The 17,552-nt window shown below is 38.6% G+C and overlaps 1 long non-coding RNA gene across 1 annotated transcript in view; it reads right to left on the minus strand.

Moving 5' to 3' along the window:
• LOC123329964 overlaps positions 1–8,487 on the minus strand; it is a 43,893-nt gene extending 35,406 nt beyond the window's left edge. Inside the window, exon 1 of the long non-coding RNA XR_006545608.2 lies at positions 7,873–8,487. This is a non-coding gene — a long non-coding RNA (uncharacterized LOC123329964). The remainder of the gene's footprint in view (positions 1–7,872) is intronic.
• Positions 8,488–17,552: the final 9,065 nt, after the last annotated feature.

Below are 17,552 nucleotides of genomic sequence, written 5' to 3' on the forward strand. Positions count from 1 at the left end.
ACCTTTAGACTCTCAACTCTCTGTATCTTAGTATAAAACCTCCACCTATCATAGGTACCCAGAATAACCATACATGCAAAAGCTTTCAAGCAAGTACATCTGTAACTATATTTAGAATATATGTGGAAGCTCAGGCAAAGAAAAGCTTGAGGGGAACATCAGTGGATCAGTAGTTGAAACTAGGAGAGTGACCAAGGAGTTCGTGCTTTCTGGTAAATCACCAAAGAGACACCAAAAGTGCAAGCATGAACCATGGAAGAGGAATCCACAGAGATGAAAAGATGTGAAAATGACCAGTAAAGTGTGTGATACGGAAACTAACGGAATATAGAATTTTAAGGAGGATGACGTGAACAATTCTGTCCCATGAAACAGTGACTTTACAGTGTGATAAGTACACAAATTATCCTTGGAATCTGGCATACGGAGATTGTTGGTGACTCTAATGAGAATGTTCTCAGTACATAAAGTTATAGGACATGTTCCAGTGGTGAGTCAGGAAGTGAAGACAAAGTATGTAGTTCACACGTTTAAGAAATCTGAGTGGCAAGATTATGAAGCAAATAATAGCAAATGGCCTAAATGTTTTCAAGATATGAGAATGAGCAGGCAGATGATGCTCTGAAATAGTCATTTGAGGGACTAAGAAGAAGGTTTTGACCAAGGACCAGTGAAAGTTAGTAATAAAGATTCACTTGTCACAATTTATGTGACAAGTCTTCATTAGACTTTCATGAGCCTGGGATTCATAAGGCTTTCTTATCAAAGTTAAGTGAGGTACTGGACTAGAGAAGGTATTTTGTAATTTAAATTTATAGTTGGGTTTTCTTGGGTGACTATATTAGAAACACAGTAAAGAAAGACTATATATAAATAAGTAAAAATGAAGGGACAATACTGTTTATGTTTCTGATGGGAATATAGTTTATATGATCAATCAAATGCTTTTACTAATTGTAATTGAAGAAAATATTATATACAGTGTGCCAATGCTCATCATAGAATCTTCCTTTACCCTCACTTATGAGATGAGGAAACCAAGGCACAGAGAAGGGAAATCACGTCCAAGTTTAAATAGTTAACAAGCAGTACAGCTAAGATTTGAACCAAAGAGTCCAAATCTAGACTCAGTACTCTTAAACACCAGCAAATGAATGCTTCCATAGTGGGTATAATTAACTGAAATCAATTTTGACTAGTTTAATCAGAGCTGGAATTTGTCATGGTTGGATCAGAATATAGGGCTTGGAAGATATGCAAAACAGAAGAGCAGCCAGGACCACCCTGCACAGCAGTCCAGGGAGGTGTACAGGTGCCTTTCCAGGGCACAAATAACACAGATAACATCACCGGTAACAAGGACTAACACAGATCAAGCACAAGCTGGAATCAAGATTACCAGGAGAAATATTAATAACCTCGGATATTCAGATGACACCACTCTCATGGCAGAAAGTGAAGAGGAACAAAAGAGCCTCTTGATGAAGGTGAAAGAGGAGAGTGAAAAGGCTGGCTTCACACTCAAAATTCAAAAAATGAAGATTATGGCATCTGGTCCCATCACTTCATGGCAAATAGGTGGGGAAACAATGGAAACAGTGAGAGACTTTATTTTCTTGGGCTCCAAAATCACTGGACCATCAAAAAAGCAAGAGAGTTCCAGAAAAACATCAATTTCTGCTTTATTGACTATGCCAAAGCCTTTGACTCTGTGGACTACAATAAAGTGTAGAAAATTCTGAAAGAGATGGGAATATCAGACCACCTGACCAGCCTCTTGAGAAACCTATATTCAGGTCAGGAAGCAACTGGACATGGAACAACAGACTGGTTCCAAATAGGAAAAGGAGTACGTCAAGGCTGTATATTGTCACCCTGCTTATTTAACTTCTATGCAGAGTACATCATGACAAACACTGGGCTGGAAGAAGCACAAGCTGGAATCAAGATTGCCGGGAGAAATATCAATAACCTCAGATATGCAGATGACACCACCCTTATGGCAGAAAGTGAAGAGGAACTAAAAAGCCTCTTGATGAAGGTGAAAGAGGAGAGTTTTAAGTTGGCTTAAAACTCAACATTCAGAAAACGAAGATCATGGCATCCGGTCCCACCACTTCATGGGAAATAGATGGGGAAACAGTGGAAACAGTGAGAGACTTTATTTTGGGGGGCTCCAAAATCACTGCAGATGGTGATTGCAGCCATGAAACTAAAAGACACTTAACCTTGGAAGGAAAGTTATGACCAACTTAGATAGTATATTCAAAAGCAGAGACATTACTTTGCCAACAAAGGTCCGTCTAGTCAAGGCTATGGTTTTTCCAGTGGGCATGTATGGATGTGAGAGTTGGACTGTGAAGAAAGCTGAGCACCAAAGAATTGATGCTTTTGAACTGTGGTGTTGGAGAAGACTCTTGAGAGTCCCCTAGACTACAAGGAGATCCAACCAGTCCATCCTAAAGGAGATCAGTCCTGGGTGTTCATTGGAAGGAATGATGCTAAAGCTGAAACTCCAGTACTTTGGCCACCTCATGCAAAGAGTTGACTCATTGGAAAAGACTCTGATGCTGGGAGGGATTGGGGGCAGGAGGAGAAGAGGACAACAGAGGATGAGATGGCTGGATGGCATCACCGACTCGATGGATGTGAGTTTGAGTGAACTCTGGGAGTTGGTGATGGACAGCGAGGCCTGGTGTGCTGTGATTCATGGGGTTGCAGAGTCGGACACGACTGAGCGACTGAACTGAACTGATCCTACTATTCTGCCCCCAAGCTAAGAATGTATATGGCCTGATCTCAAGGAAAAGTTGAAAACCCACTATATGGCTGAACTTCAGGAATTCCCACCATTCTTCATTTTTCACTTCTTTATCTTTTCATTCATTCATTCACATATTCATTCTAGCCAATAGATAAAGAGAATATTTATGATGAGCTAGTGCTGTGCAAGGCACTGAATACCCACCATGGTCAGATACATTAATATACTTTACATAAAGGAAACTTATAGTACTAGGAGAGGAGGTAAAAGAAAGACATAATTTAGACATAAAAGTCAGGTGAGGATCTCCCTGAGAAGCAGTGGTTCAGCTGAAACAAGAGGAAGAGACTTTCAGGTAGAGAAAGCATCATGTGCAAAGGCCTTTAAGTGGGAAAAACAATGACTTTTTTGAGAAATTAAAAGTTCAGTAACTGAAGTGTTTATGTTTCTGTTTTCCCTAACTCATTGATTATGTATAAGTATCTTATGACCAGACACCACATATTACATGTAATGGGAAGATTTAGAATCATAGTCTTTCTGTCCTGAAGATGCCCTGTAATTTCCTAAATCGGCAAAAAAGGGTATATTCTATACACCTTTAATATAAATATATTACTTGTATAATTATATAATATATGTATTTATAAAGGTTAACCCTGGTGGCTCAGTGGCAAAGAATCTGTCTTCCAAGTAGGAGATGTGGGTTAGATCCCTGGGTTGGGAAGACCCCCTGGAGAAGGAAATGACAACTCACTCAAGTATTCTTGCTTGGGAAATCCCATGGACAGAGGATCCTGGCAGGTTACAGCTGGAGTTGCAAAGAGTTGGACACAACTCAGTGACGGAGCACACAGGCATTATAAAGGTTAAACTGATTTAATACCATATACATGCGTGTGCATATTTTGTATCTATATCTGTATCTATGATCTGTTTTGATGGGTCAGGCTATTCCCCTCAACTTAAAAGGCAGCATCCTTCTTTTGTAAGTCATGAGGAAATCTATATGCTGATATGAAGAAAGGAGATCTCTCCACACATCAATTAATGATTAAGTCCCCCAAAGCCAGCATTTATGTACCATCATTTTGTTGTGTGTGTGAAAGGTAGGCGGATGTGAAAACATGGTATGAAGCACTCTGATGAGACAGGGGGAAAATGAATCAGAGAGAATGCAAGTGCAAAGGAACAACAATTCAATCTAGGTGAGAGGGCTCTGAAAATGTAAGCGAGGCACAGTCTGCATAATTGAAAGTTCATGCAGAAAACCTCTTTGGACATCAAAGCTCAGCATTTAGTTACTCTGAGCAGTGGAGTTCTGAAGAGTTTCACTTCAGAAGTAGATTTTAAAGGCAATGAATCTTGATTGTTTGGAAGAAATGCCATCCACAACTTTTATTTGCTATTTTAAAATATGTTTAGCATTGTTTTCTCCCAAGGCTATTTAATCTTACTTCCACACTTTCTAAATTCACAGTAATAATAGTATTTGAAAGGCAGCAAGGGAATTGTGTCCTTTTATCCTATTCAAATGAAATAATCCTTTGGGCATTAATATTTCAAAGCATTTGTATTTTATATTGCATTATAAAGTAAATAGATTTTTTTGGTGCATTGATCTTGATGGAGGGAAGAATCGATAGATGAGACATGACATTGAGTGAAGGAAAAGAAAGTTGATACTCATTAAAGAAATGGCCCATGATACCCACATCCAGGACAGCAAGGACATATTTTATAATTTCTGAAGTGTCTTATCAGTGAAATGATAAAAACAGTTATAAATGGGTGATTATTATGTTCTTTACCTGCTTATGGAATACATATTTTGTTGCTTGCCTCTGTAATTCCCTTTTGTAGATGTTGAAAGTTGAATATGGTGAAAACCATGACTCATTATTTTGGGTCACATATTGCCAGCTCATATTTTTAATATAAACACAGCATATCATCCCAAGCCATCAGCCATTGATTATCTGATTAAGGTGTATTGTTAGAAAACCATAATTACACTGTTTTCTAAAGAGAACTTAATCTCATTTGTTTTGGTTAGAATGTTTTGTTTGTAAAACAGAAATCTAGTGACAAGCAAAAGAGGAACTTTTATAAAAAATAAACAGAGGGCCTGAAAACAGGAATATATTTGGATTGTAAGAAATATCTGAAAGTAGAAAGTTAAATGCCTTCTAGGTCCTTCTATTTCTTTCATCTCTGCTTCTGCCTCGGTATCCATTTACATTTCAAAACATCCACAGATCTTTTTAGTTCTCAGGCTCAGATACTAGGGAAGGAAACCCTTGATGCTTTTATATCAGAAATCATCCTGGGCCCATTAACTATGGCCAGAGGAGTCTTGTAATAAGTGCTAGAAGTAGCTCTTGCATCACTCACATAAACAGAAAATCCTACAGAAGTATTAAGGGGAACCACCCAACAAGTTTCCAATATATGCTTTGGTGGAACCATGACGTGAACTAACATTTTTCAGCATTTAATACTGACCAAGCACTACATGGATAGTCTCTTTTAAAACTTAGTACAACTCACTAAGTATGTGTAGTTATGTATAGATGAAGAAGCTAAGCTAAAGGAAATGTGAAACGAAGTCCAAGATTACACACCTACACATTTAATTGAAGTAAATTAAGATGCAGTTATTGTACTTACATTTTGCTAAGGAGTGTTCTAAGGTTTCAGGATTCCAAATTCTCAGATATGATCAGTCCATGAGCTTGGAGAGCTCATGGCCAATTGGAAAAGAGAAGAGCAACACAGTAGTTAAGTTTTATATTTTAAGGAACCAATGATGTTTCAGAGGTTTATGTGCAGGGCATCAGACTCTTTGTGACCCAGGCCAGTGGAAAAAATCTGGGGGGAAAAGGACATTTGAATTTAAAAGATGGATTAAGATTAGCCGGATGAAGAAAAAAGGTAAGTGAATCCGGGGCAAAAGAGCAGGTGTGTGAAAATGAGGTCATTTAAAACACAGTATACTTGTGGTGTATTGGCAGTGAAACATAGGCAATTTGGTGGAGATAAAATATAGGGGGAAAAAAGAGGCAGAGAACGTCAGATAGTGAGAATCAAGACAGAGGAGAAGGTTAGATTTTGATTAGCATTGAATCTGTTTAGGATTTCATTGTTATGAGAAGGCAATGAGAAGGTGTGAAAACTTTTTAAAAGTTACATGAATTGACATTGAAAAACAAATTATTCTGAAAATATTAATAATTAACAGGTTGGAAGATGGGAAGACTACATGCTAGAAACTAAAAAAGGATCCAGTGGCAGAAAACTATACGAAAGATAATGAAGTTCTATCTGAAAGAAACTGAGACAGTTGGTGAAGCTAAAATTCTAGTAACAGTGTGGCTTTTTAATACCATAGAACCCCCTCCATTGTGGAAAGGGGGGAGAAATGCAACAGAGATTGAATTCAACTTGGAAAATTAGGAAATTTTACCTACTCCCCTTCAACTACCAATGAAAAAAAATTTTTTACAATGCCAGTCATTTATTTTAAAATAATTCAGCATGGACAGTAATTGAAACGTGAATATTCATTTCTTAAGCTACATTCAGGCAATAGGCATCTGACTTAGTGAGGAATTCCCTCTCAAGAGGTAGTGATAAACATCATAGGTAAGTATACTTTGTGATAACTTGAACAGACAATTTTTTCCATCCAGAACATTGGGGTCAAAAATATGATTTTAAGCAAAACAATAGTTTTCCATTAGAATTCTTTACATTTCGTACCCAGTTCAACAGTATGATCTGAAAGTTATCAAATGTTTCCCATATAATTTAACATATCAAATAATCCTAGTTACTTTAATATTTCTTCTGAGATGCCTAGGGACTTTTTAGAGGATTCCCTGGTGGCTCAGTAGTAAACAATATGTCTGCCAATGCAGGAGAGGTGGGCTCAATCCCTGAGTTGGGAAGATCCCCTGGAGAAGGGCATGGTAACCCACTCCAGTATTCCTGCCTGGAAAATCCCACGGACAGAGGAGCCTGGCAGGCTATAGTCCATGGGGTCACAAATTGTCTGACATGACTAAGCACAGCACATTAGCATTAGGGGCTCTTTGGAATACTCAAAGATAGCTAGAGAAAGAAACTTACAGTTTGTTATCAAAAGCAGTTCAATATTTCAGGAAAAATTTGTTTTCTTAACAGGGAGTAAGACAACCAAATTTCAGTCTTGTATCAGCTTACTATTGACAACGAAGTTCATTTAACTAAATTTAAATACTAAGTGGATTTAATTAAATCCAGTCTAATCTTAATCACTCCTAAAAACAGAAAATTCTTTTTTTTCAAAGTTCCCTTTTTTCCACAAACTTTTTTTTTTATTACTTTTTGTATCCACATGATTTGTCCCTTAATTTTCCCCATCCAGAAACAAACAGCTCTAGGACAAAATTATTATCATCATTTTTCCTCAAAAAATTTTTTTTTAAAAACTCCTTCCTTTATACCTTCTCTTGATGACAGCACATATTCCTCTTGCTTTACACACTGAAATGCTTTCCTTGTCATTTTTAGTGGTTTTAATTACATATTACAATTTTTAAATGTTAAAGGTCTTAAAAACCCAAGAAACAAATAATTGAACTGTTACACTATTATTTACTGATTGGCAAACTTAAGAACACATTCCATAACCTCTAAAAACATATATTTTCCTCATAGCATAATTTCTCTTTAATGTGGTATGAGATGTGTGGTTAATAAACCCAAACATCTTTAGTGCTTTTTCTCTCATAAGAAGGCAAAATTAGGTAAACTTAAATTTGTTCAGTAATGTATCAGTATTTTACATTAAAAATGATTTAGACATTCAATTAATTTTCATCAGAAAACTTAATTTAGAAAAACTCTAAAATTTAAAGTTACCAAAAATCTGGAAAAAAACTATTTTTAGATGAACATTCCTGAAACACAATTTTTTCAAAGACTTTATCTGAAAGCCTTTAAAACCATTCATGACAATATCACATATAGACACATGATATTCAGACAGAGATCTCAAATTTTATATTTCAATATAGAACTTATCAGCTCATGAATAACAGTTGGAATAATTTGAATGTACTCACTTGAGTTTAAAAGGCTTCTCTTCCTCCCTACCAACTCCTTTTATCCCCCCTTGGCTTGAAGTTCTAATTAACCCAAGGCTGAAGTCTCAGGCAAAGTGAGCCGTGTTTGTATTTCAAGGACATGATAAGAGTTAATTTCAAGCTTTCTCCTAGGCATATTTTTTTTCTCTCTCTCTCAGGGTTAGAATTTTGAAAACAGCATTTATCCAGCTAGCTTTCTCTAACTGCATTTGCAAAAACAAAAAAGTTTTGGAATTTCAAGAGTTTCATCTTAACCAATTTTCTCTGGAGTCTGAGGAATACTGTCAGCAACACAGTGTTTAAAAAAAAATTATCTTTATTTTTCTTTAGTCATAGTTTCATTGCTTAAAGTTTTCTGAGTTGAACCTGAATCTCCCATTTTACAAAAGGCAACGAGAGTACCAGTCACACATGGAATGCACACTCACACACCAGAAGACAACTGTCACATGTCCTTTGAGAGGATCACCACTGACCAAGAGTCCCAGATAAATACTTCTCCAACACAAATGGTCCCCCAAAGCAGACACATGTCAGAACCATGGGCAAAATGCCCAAATAGCACTTCATGCTCAAAAGAGAAGCTTACTCAGAAGACTGAGTAAGAGTGGACTTACTCAGTCTTGAAACTCATCACCTCCTCCTAATGCGTGTTTCCCTTTCACCAAGGAAAAGCATTAAGTTGGCAGCCAGCAGTAAGCAGAGGGGAAAGGGGGAGGATCCCAGGAACAAATGATTTCAGCAACTTCTTAGAATGCCCCCCAAAGCCTCCCTCTCAGGGCCAGCTAGCCAAGATCTGTGGGCTCCTCACAGCCGTTCTGGTGCAGTGACATGGCTGTGGCTCTCCTGGGGGAAATCCTGGGAAGCCAGATGTCGCGAGAACACAACCGCCCCACACAGGGCTCCAAAACTGTTACCGAAAGTGGGGTCTGGATGCTCCTGACTCAGAAGCCAATAAAGAGGCGAGGTTGGTGGAAAAGAACAGTTGTTTTACTTTGGAGGGTGGCAACTAGGAGATTCTCCTCCAAATGCGACTCTCCCCACTGACAATCAGTGGGCAAAACAATGCAGGGAGGTGCCACAAGCAGAATGGTAGTCAGCTCTGATAGTCATCTTGAAATTTGTCATGTGGTGGTCTCATGAGCCTCATCTTGATTGTTTTAAGTACAGTTAGTCTTTAGGTCCAGGGTTAGTTTGTTCCCATTTCTTTGAGGCCAGTTCTTGGAATCGTGGCAGCTCATGTCATGACTAGTCTGGTCATCATGTACTTATCATCTTCCACCTGCTGGGAGTTTCAGTGTCTAGAAGACAGCTGAAAGGTCATGGCACAGAATATCATCAATTGCCCTTGAAGGGGAACTAAAGTCCTTGACTATGATTAATGGCTAAACTATTATTATTCAGTCTTGTTGGACCATTTTTCCTTTGTTTTAGCAATTTTCATTTCTCTGATTAAACTTACTCCTTGGCTAAAGTTTTTTCACGGACAAAGGGCAGGCTGAGGATATGGGGGGCAAGGACCACAGGTTCCTGCTCCATTTCAAGAGCTCATTTCTTTATTATCTATTCCTTATTATGGGTTTTTCTCATAAAATATAAAAAATATAAAACCAGCTTAGAAGAGGACAGCATAAACATTTTAAATTCTTTTGTGAAGACTGCCTAAATCCTATCCAAATTAATCAAACAAAAATCACATATATCTATTGGTTAGCTATGTTAACAGAACTGTAGAATGATTTTGTTTCATCCTGGCCTCATTTTTTCAGTTAGAGACAACCTTGTCAAATTCTTTTTATTGACCTTATATTGTTTTCCTCCAAGACTTCTATCTTGCATGTCAACACTAAATAATTTGTTAGAATTTTTATAACTCTTTAAAAAGGGCTCAAAACACTTTATAGTAATGAATATTGAGCCAATTTTGACAACCCTGAAGAGATGAGGCAAAACACTAAAGTGTACTTGCACTTTTATAAACTTATTTAAATGCTGAAAGATTGTTGGACCACAAAACACTGATTCAAAATAATAACTTCATTCTGTCATTGATACATTTACATGTATGTATGAACATTCATGCTCAGTTACTCAGTCATGTCCAACTCTTTGTGACTCCATGGATGGTAGCCCATCAGGCTCCTCTGACAATGGGATTCTCCAGGCAAGAAAACTGGAGAAGTTTGCCATTTCCTCCTCCAGGGATCTTCCGGACCCAGGGATCAAATCCGAGTCTCCTGCATTGTAGGTGGATTCTCTACCACTGAACCATTTGAGAAGCCCCATTTACATGCTTATCTTACTGCTCATTTTCTTTTAACTCATATTTCAATATATTGTGTTTTTATAAAATTATTCTTGTTTTTATAAAGATCTCAGAGTTGTGGACAATAGTAATTTGCACTGACTGTATATAAAATACTTATAACTAGTTAGGTTATATCCTTGTGTGAATTTTATTCCTATCATCATTTTTAACACAGAAGTGTCATATACTTAACACATGCCTCAAATAATATGGATACAGGTTATTCGATACTCATCAAACACATTTAACCTGTGATTCTTGTGTCTTTCATTCTAACAAGTTATTAAAGGAAATGTGATTCATCATTAATCAAAGTTTTTTTCCAGTTTCTTATTACTAAAATAACACATAATAGTTGTGAAGAATTTGATAAATATTACAGAAACTCTCTTACTGAATTCTGCTTAACTGATTACCAAGGGTAACTTTTTCTGTTCTGAGATCAATCTCCAGTGTGAGTGGTGAGAGTGTTCCCCACAACACCAAGCAAATCTCCTACACCAGCTGGATTTCCAACAACTCAACCCAGTTCTGTCATCTACCCAGTGGTAACCTCAGATTCCACTGGTTAAGGGTTCAGTCCTGCAAGACCATCCCCTGCTCCTCCAGATGTCTCTGGCAAGCCCAGGTTGTTACTTATGCTTCTGATCAGCTGGCTATGTATCAGAGGTTCCCAAGGATCTCTCCTTGGGTTTGATTAATTTGCCAGAGCAGGTAAATAGTTTACATACTAGATTGCTGGTTTATTATGAAAGAATGTATCTCAAGAACAGTCAGATGCAAGGAGTACATAGAATAAGGTATGTGGGAAAGATCTTGGAGGTTTCAGGCCATCTCCAGGCACATCACTCTCTGCAAATTTCCACATGATCATCAACCCAGAAGCTCTGCAAATTCAGTTCTTTGGGGGCTTTATGGAGGCTTCACTGCATAGGCACCATTAGTTAAATCATTAGTCATTGGTATTTCATTCACCCTCCAGCCCCTCTCTCCTCCCTAGAAATCAGGATATGGGACTGAAAATTCCAAGCTTCTATTCTTGGTGGTTTTCCCTAGCAACCAACCACCATCCTTAGCACTGGCCCCAAATCCATCATTAATAGAAACCCAGTTGTGGTGGAAAGGGTCTTGTTATGAATAACAAGACATTATTTTGCCTTTATGACTCTGAAGGTTTCCACTGAAGACAGGAGACCAAATTTTATGACAAAATTGGTCTACTGTTATGCTCAGGAAATTTCAATTTTGGACTATGATTCAGGAACTATGAAGGAAGACCAGAAGACTGGTTTTCTAAGTGGCCAAATATATTTTTTCTTATAAATCATACTATCACAATAACCAAGTTTCCACTGCCTCTACAAAGTGCTGAACACTCAAGGCAAGTAGGCTTTAAGCCATTGGAAATATTTGCTTACTAGAGTTTACTGAATATAAGTTCATTCTCTAACACATGTGTGCCAGGGTTACTTAATGCAATTATGCAATGTAATTCAATAAAACAGTGCTGCCAGAAGAGAATTATTTTAATAAATATTAAATAAAACTATGAAAGTAATAAATAATAGAAATTTTCTTGAAAATTAATTGCCAATAAAATGGGTATGGGTGAGACCACCATAAAATATTGGCAGGGAAATTATAAAAATTTCTAAGAAGTCTCAATTCAGATTGCTATACAGATGTCTACAGTCCTCACTACCCATAAAAGAAAGCAAAACTTGGGATCATAAATATAAAACAAGTTTGGGAATGTAAATTAGTTGTTGGTGGTGGATTTTGTAATACATTGTTTTATTTTCTTCTTTTCCCTGGCAATAACCAATCTGAAAAAAGACGACAGACAGATATAATAAGAATAGAAAAAAATTTTTTAATGTTGAAACACTAATCTTACTTAAATGTTTATCAAAATAGTTAAAAAGAATTTTTGACACATAAAATTTATAACTTTAATGTTGTAATAGCAATAGTTGACCATTTGGTGATGTCCATGTGTAGATTCTTCTCTTGTGTTGTTGGAAGAGGGTGTTTGCTATGATCAATGCGTTCTCTTGGCAAAACTCTATTACCCTTTGCCCTGCTTCATTCCGTATACCAAGGCCAAATTTGCCGGTTACCCCAGGTGTTCCTTGACTTCCTACTTTTGCATTCCAGTCCCCTATAATGAAAAGGACATCTATTTTGGGTGTTAGTTCTAAAAGATCTTGTAGGTCTTCAAAGAACGGTTCAACTTCAGCTTCTTCAGCATTACTGGTTGGGGCACAGACTTGGATTACTGTGATATTGAATGGTTTGCCTTGGAAACCAAGAGAGATCATTCTGTCGTTTTTGAGCCTGCATCCAAGTACTGCATTTCAGACTCTTTTGTTGACCATGATGGCTACTCCATTTCTTCTAAGGGATTCCTGCCTGCAGTAGTAGATATAATGGTCATATGAGTTAAATTCACCCATTCCAGTCCACTTTAGTTTGCTGATTCCTAGAATATCGATGTTCACTCTTGCCATCTCCTGTTTGACTACTTCCAATTTGCCTTGATTCATGAACCTAACATTCCAGGTTCCCATGCAATATTGCTCTTTACAGCATCGGACCTTGCTTCTATCACCAGTCACATCCACAGCTGGGTATTGTTTTTGCTTTGGCTCCATCCCTTGATTCTTTCTGGAGTTATTTCTCCACTGATCTCCAGTAGCATATTGGGCACCTACCGACTTGGGAAAAACAACAACACCGGGAGCTAACTGTGGCTCAGACCATGAACACCTTATTGCCAAATTCAGACTTAAATTGAAGAAAGTAGGGAAAACCACTAGACCATTCAGGTATGACCTAAATCAAATCCCTTTTGATTATACAGTGGAAGTGAGTAGATTTAAGGGATTAGATTGATAGACAGAATGCCTGATGAACTATGGACTGAAATTCATGACATTGTACAGGAGACAGGGATCAAGACCATCCTCAAGGAAAATGAAATGCAAAAAAGCAAAATGGCTGTCTGGGGAGGCCTTACAAATAGCTGTGAAAAGAAGGGAAGCAAAAAGCAAAGGAGAAAAGGAAAGATATAAGCATCTGAATGCAGAGTTCCAAAGAATAGCAAGAAGGGATAAGAAAGCCTTCCTCAGCGATCATTGCAAAGAAATAGAGGAAAACAACAGAATGGGAAAGATTAGAGATGTCTTCAAGAAAATTAGAGATACCAAGGGAAGATTTCATGCAAAGACGGGCTCAATAAAGGACAGAAATGGTATGGACCTAACAGAAGCAGAAGATATTAAGAAGAGGTGGCAAGAATACACAGAAGAACTGTACAAAAAAGATCTTCACGACCCAGATAATCATGATGGTGTGATCACTCACCTAGAGCCAGACATCCAGGAATGTGAAGTCAAGTGGGCCTTAGAAAGCACCACTATGAAAAAAGCTAGTGGAGGTGATGGAATTCCAGTTGAGCTATTTCAAATCCTGAAAGATGATGCTGTGAAAGTGCTGCACTCCATATGCCAGAAAATTTGGAAAACTCAGCAGTGGCCACAGGACTGGAAAAGGTCAGTTTTCATTCCAATCCAAAAAAAAGGCAATGCTAAAGAATGCTCATACTACCGCACAATTGCACTCATCTCACATGCTAGTAAAGTAATACTCAAAATTCTCCAAGCCAGGCTTCAGCAATACATGAACCATGAACTTCCAGATGTTCAAGCTGGTTTTAGAAAAGGCAGAGGAACCAGAGATCAAATTGCCAACATCCGCTGGATCATGGACAAGCAATAGAGTTCCAGAAAAATCTATTTCTGCTTTATTGGCTATGCCAAAGCCTTTGACTGTGTGGATCACAATAAACTGTGGAAAATTCTTCAAGAGATGGGAATATCAGACCACCTGACCTGCCTCTTGAGAAACCTATATACAGGTCAGGAAGCAACAGTTAGAACTGGACATGGAACAACAACAGACTGGTTCCAAATAGGAAAAGGAGTACATCAAGGATATATATTGTCACCCTGCTTATTTAACTTCTATGCAGAGTATATCATGAGAAACACTGGGCTGGAAGAAGCAAAAGCTGGAATCAAGATTGCCGGGAGAAATATCAATAACCTCAGATATGCAGATGACACCACCCTTATGGCAGAAAGTGAAGAGGAACTAAAAATCCTCTTCAGTTCAGTTCAGTTCAGTCGCTCAATTGTGACAGACTCTTTGCGACCAGATGAATCGCAGCATGCAAGGCCTCCCTGTCCATCACCAACTCCCGGAGTTCATTCAGACTCACGTCCATCGAGTCAGTGATGCCATCCAGCCATCTCATCCTCTGTCGTCCCCTTCTCCTCCTGCCCCCAATCCCTCCCAGCATCAGAGTCTTTTCCAATGAGTCAACTCTTCCCAAGAGGTGGCCAAAGTACTGGAGTTTCAGCTTTAGCATCATTCCTTCCAAAGAAATCCCAGGGCTAATGCCCTTCAGAATGAACTTGTTGGATCTCCTTACAGTCCAAGGGACTCTCAAGAGTCTTCTCCAACACCACAGTTCAAAAGCATCAATTCTTCGGTGCTCAGCCTTCTTCACAGTCCAACTCTCATATCCATACATGACCACAGCAAAAACCATAGCCTTGACTAGACGGACCTTTGTTGGCAAAGTAATGTCTCCGTTTTTTAATATGCTATCTAGGTTGGTCATAACTTTCCTTCCAAGGAGTAAGCGTCTTTTAATTTCATGGCTGCAGTCACCATCTACTGTGATTTTGGAGCCCAGAAAAATAAAGTCTGACACTGTTTCCACTGTTTCGCCATCTATTTCCCATGAAGTGATGGGACCAGATGCCATGATCTTCGTTTTCTGAATGTTGAGCTTTAAGCCAACTTTTTCACTCTCCACTTTCACTTTCATCAAGAGGCTTTTTAGTTCCTCTTCACTTTCTGCCATAAGGGTGGTGTCATCTGCATATCTGAGGTTATTGATATTTCTCCCAGCAATCTTGATTCCAGCTTGTGCTCTTCCAGCCCAGCGTTTCTCATGATGTTCTCTGCATAGAAGTTAAATAAGCAGGGTGACAGTGTACAGCCTAGACGTACATCTTTTCCTATTTGGAACCAGTCTGTTGTTCCATGTCCAGTTCTAACTGTTGCTTCCTGACCTGCATACAGATTTCTCAAGAGGCAAGTCAGGTGGTCTGGTATTCCCATCTCTTTCAGAATTTTCCACAGTTTATTGTGATCCACACAGTCAAAGGCTTTGGCATAGCCAATAAAGCAGAAATAGATGCTTTTCTGGAACTCTCTTTCTTTTTCCATGATGCAGCAGATGTTGGCAATTTGATATCTGGTTCCTCTGCCTTTTCTAAAACCATCTTGAACATCAGCAAGTTCACAGTTCATGTATTGCTGAAGCCTGGCTTGGAGAATTTTGAGCATTACTTCACTAGCCTGTGAGATGAGTGCAATTGTGCGGTAGTTTGAGCATTCTTTGGCATTGCCTTTCTTTGAGATATGAATGAAAACTGAGCTTTTCCAGTCCTTGGCCACTGCAGAGTTTTCCAAATTTTCTGGCATATGGAGTGCAGCACTTTCACAGCATCATCTTTCAGGATTTGAAATAGCTCAACTGGAATTCCATCACCTCCACTAGCTTTGTTCGTAGTGATGCTTTCTAAGGCCCACTTGACTTCACTTTCCAGAATGTCTGGCTCTAGATGAGTGATCACACCATCATGATTATCTGGGTCGTGAAGATCTTTTTTGTACAGTTCTTCTGTGTATTCTTGCCACCTCTTCTTAATATCTTCTGCTTCTGTTAGGTCCATACCATTTCTGTCCTTTATTGAGCCCGTCTTTGCATGAAATCTTCCCTTGGTATCTCTAATTTTCTTGAAGACATCTCTAGTCTTTCCCATTCTGTTGTTTTCCTCTATTTCTTTGCAATGATCACTGAGGAAGGCTTTCTTATCCCTTCTTGCTATTCTTTGGAACTCTGCATTCAGATGCTTATATCTTTCCTTTTCTCCTTTGCTTTTTGCTTCCCTTCTTTTCACAGCTATTTGTAAGGCCTCCCCAGACAGCCATTTTGCTTTTTTGCATTTCTTTTCCTTGGGGATGGTCTTGATCCCTGTCTCCTGTCCAGTGTCACGAACCTCATTCTATAGTTCATCAGGCACTCTATCTGTCAGATCTAGGCCCTTAAATATATTTCTCACTTCCACTGTATAATCATAAGGGGTTTGATTTAGGTCATACCTGAATGGTCTAGTGGTTTTCCCTACTTTCTTCAATTTAAGTCTGAATTTGGCAATAAGGAGTTCATGATCTGAGCCACAGTCAGCTCCTGGTCTCTTTTTTTGCTGACTGTATAGAGCTTCTCCATCTTTGGCTGCACAGAATAAAATCAATCTGATTTCAGTGTTGACCATCTGGTGATGTCCATGTGTAGAGCCTTCTCTTGTGTTGTTGGAAGAGGGTGTTTGCTATGACCAGTGCATTTTCTTGGCAAAACTCTATTAGTCTTTGCCCTGCTTCATTCCGTATTCCAAGGCCAAATTTGCCTGTTACTCCAGGTGTTTCTTGACTTCCTACTTTTGCATTCCAGTCCCCTATAATGAAAAGGACATCTTTTTTGGGTGTTAGTTCTAAAAGGTCTTATAGGTCTTCATAGAACCGTTAACTTCAGCTTCTTCAATGTTCCTGGTTGGGGCACAGACTTGGATTACTGTGATATTGAATGGCTTGCCTTGGAAATGAACAGAGATCATTCTGTCGTTTTTGAGATTGCATCCAAGTACTGCAAAAAAGCCTCTTGATGAAAGTGAAAGAGGAGAGTGAAAAAATTGGCTTAAAGCTCAATATTCAGAAAACAAAGATCATGGCATCCGGTCCCATCACTTCATGGGAAATAGATGGGGGAACAGTGGAAACAGTGAGAGACTTTATTTTGGGGGGCTCCAAAATCACTGCAGATTGTGATTGCAGGCATGAAATTTAAAAAGACACTTACTCCTTGGAAGTAAAGTTATGACCAACCTAGATAGGATATTCAAAAGCAGCAACATTACTTTGCCACAAAGGTCTGTCTAGTCAAGGCTATGGTTTTTCCAGTGGTCATGTATGGATGTGAAAGTTGGAGAGTGAAGAAAGCTGAGCACTGAAGAATTGATGGTTTTGAACTGTGGTGTTGGAGAAGACTCTTGAGAGTCCCTTGGACAGGAGATCCAACCAGTCCATCCGAAAGGAGATCAGTCCTGGGTATTCTTTGGAAGGACTGATGCTAAAGCTGAAACTCCAGTACTTTGGCCACCTGATGCAAAGAGTTGACTCATTGGAAAAGACTCTAATGCTGAGAGGGATTGGGGGC

The sequence above is a fragment of the Bubalus bubalis genome, chromosome 17, assembly GCF_019923935.1.
Source record: "Bubalus bubalis isolate 160015118507 breed Murrah chromosome 17, NDDB_SH_1, whole genome shotgun sequence".
Taxonomy (NCBI): domain Eukaryota; kingdom Metazoa; phylum Chordata; class Mammalia; order Artiodactyla; family Bovidae; genus Bubalus; species Bubalus bubalis.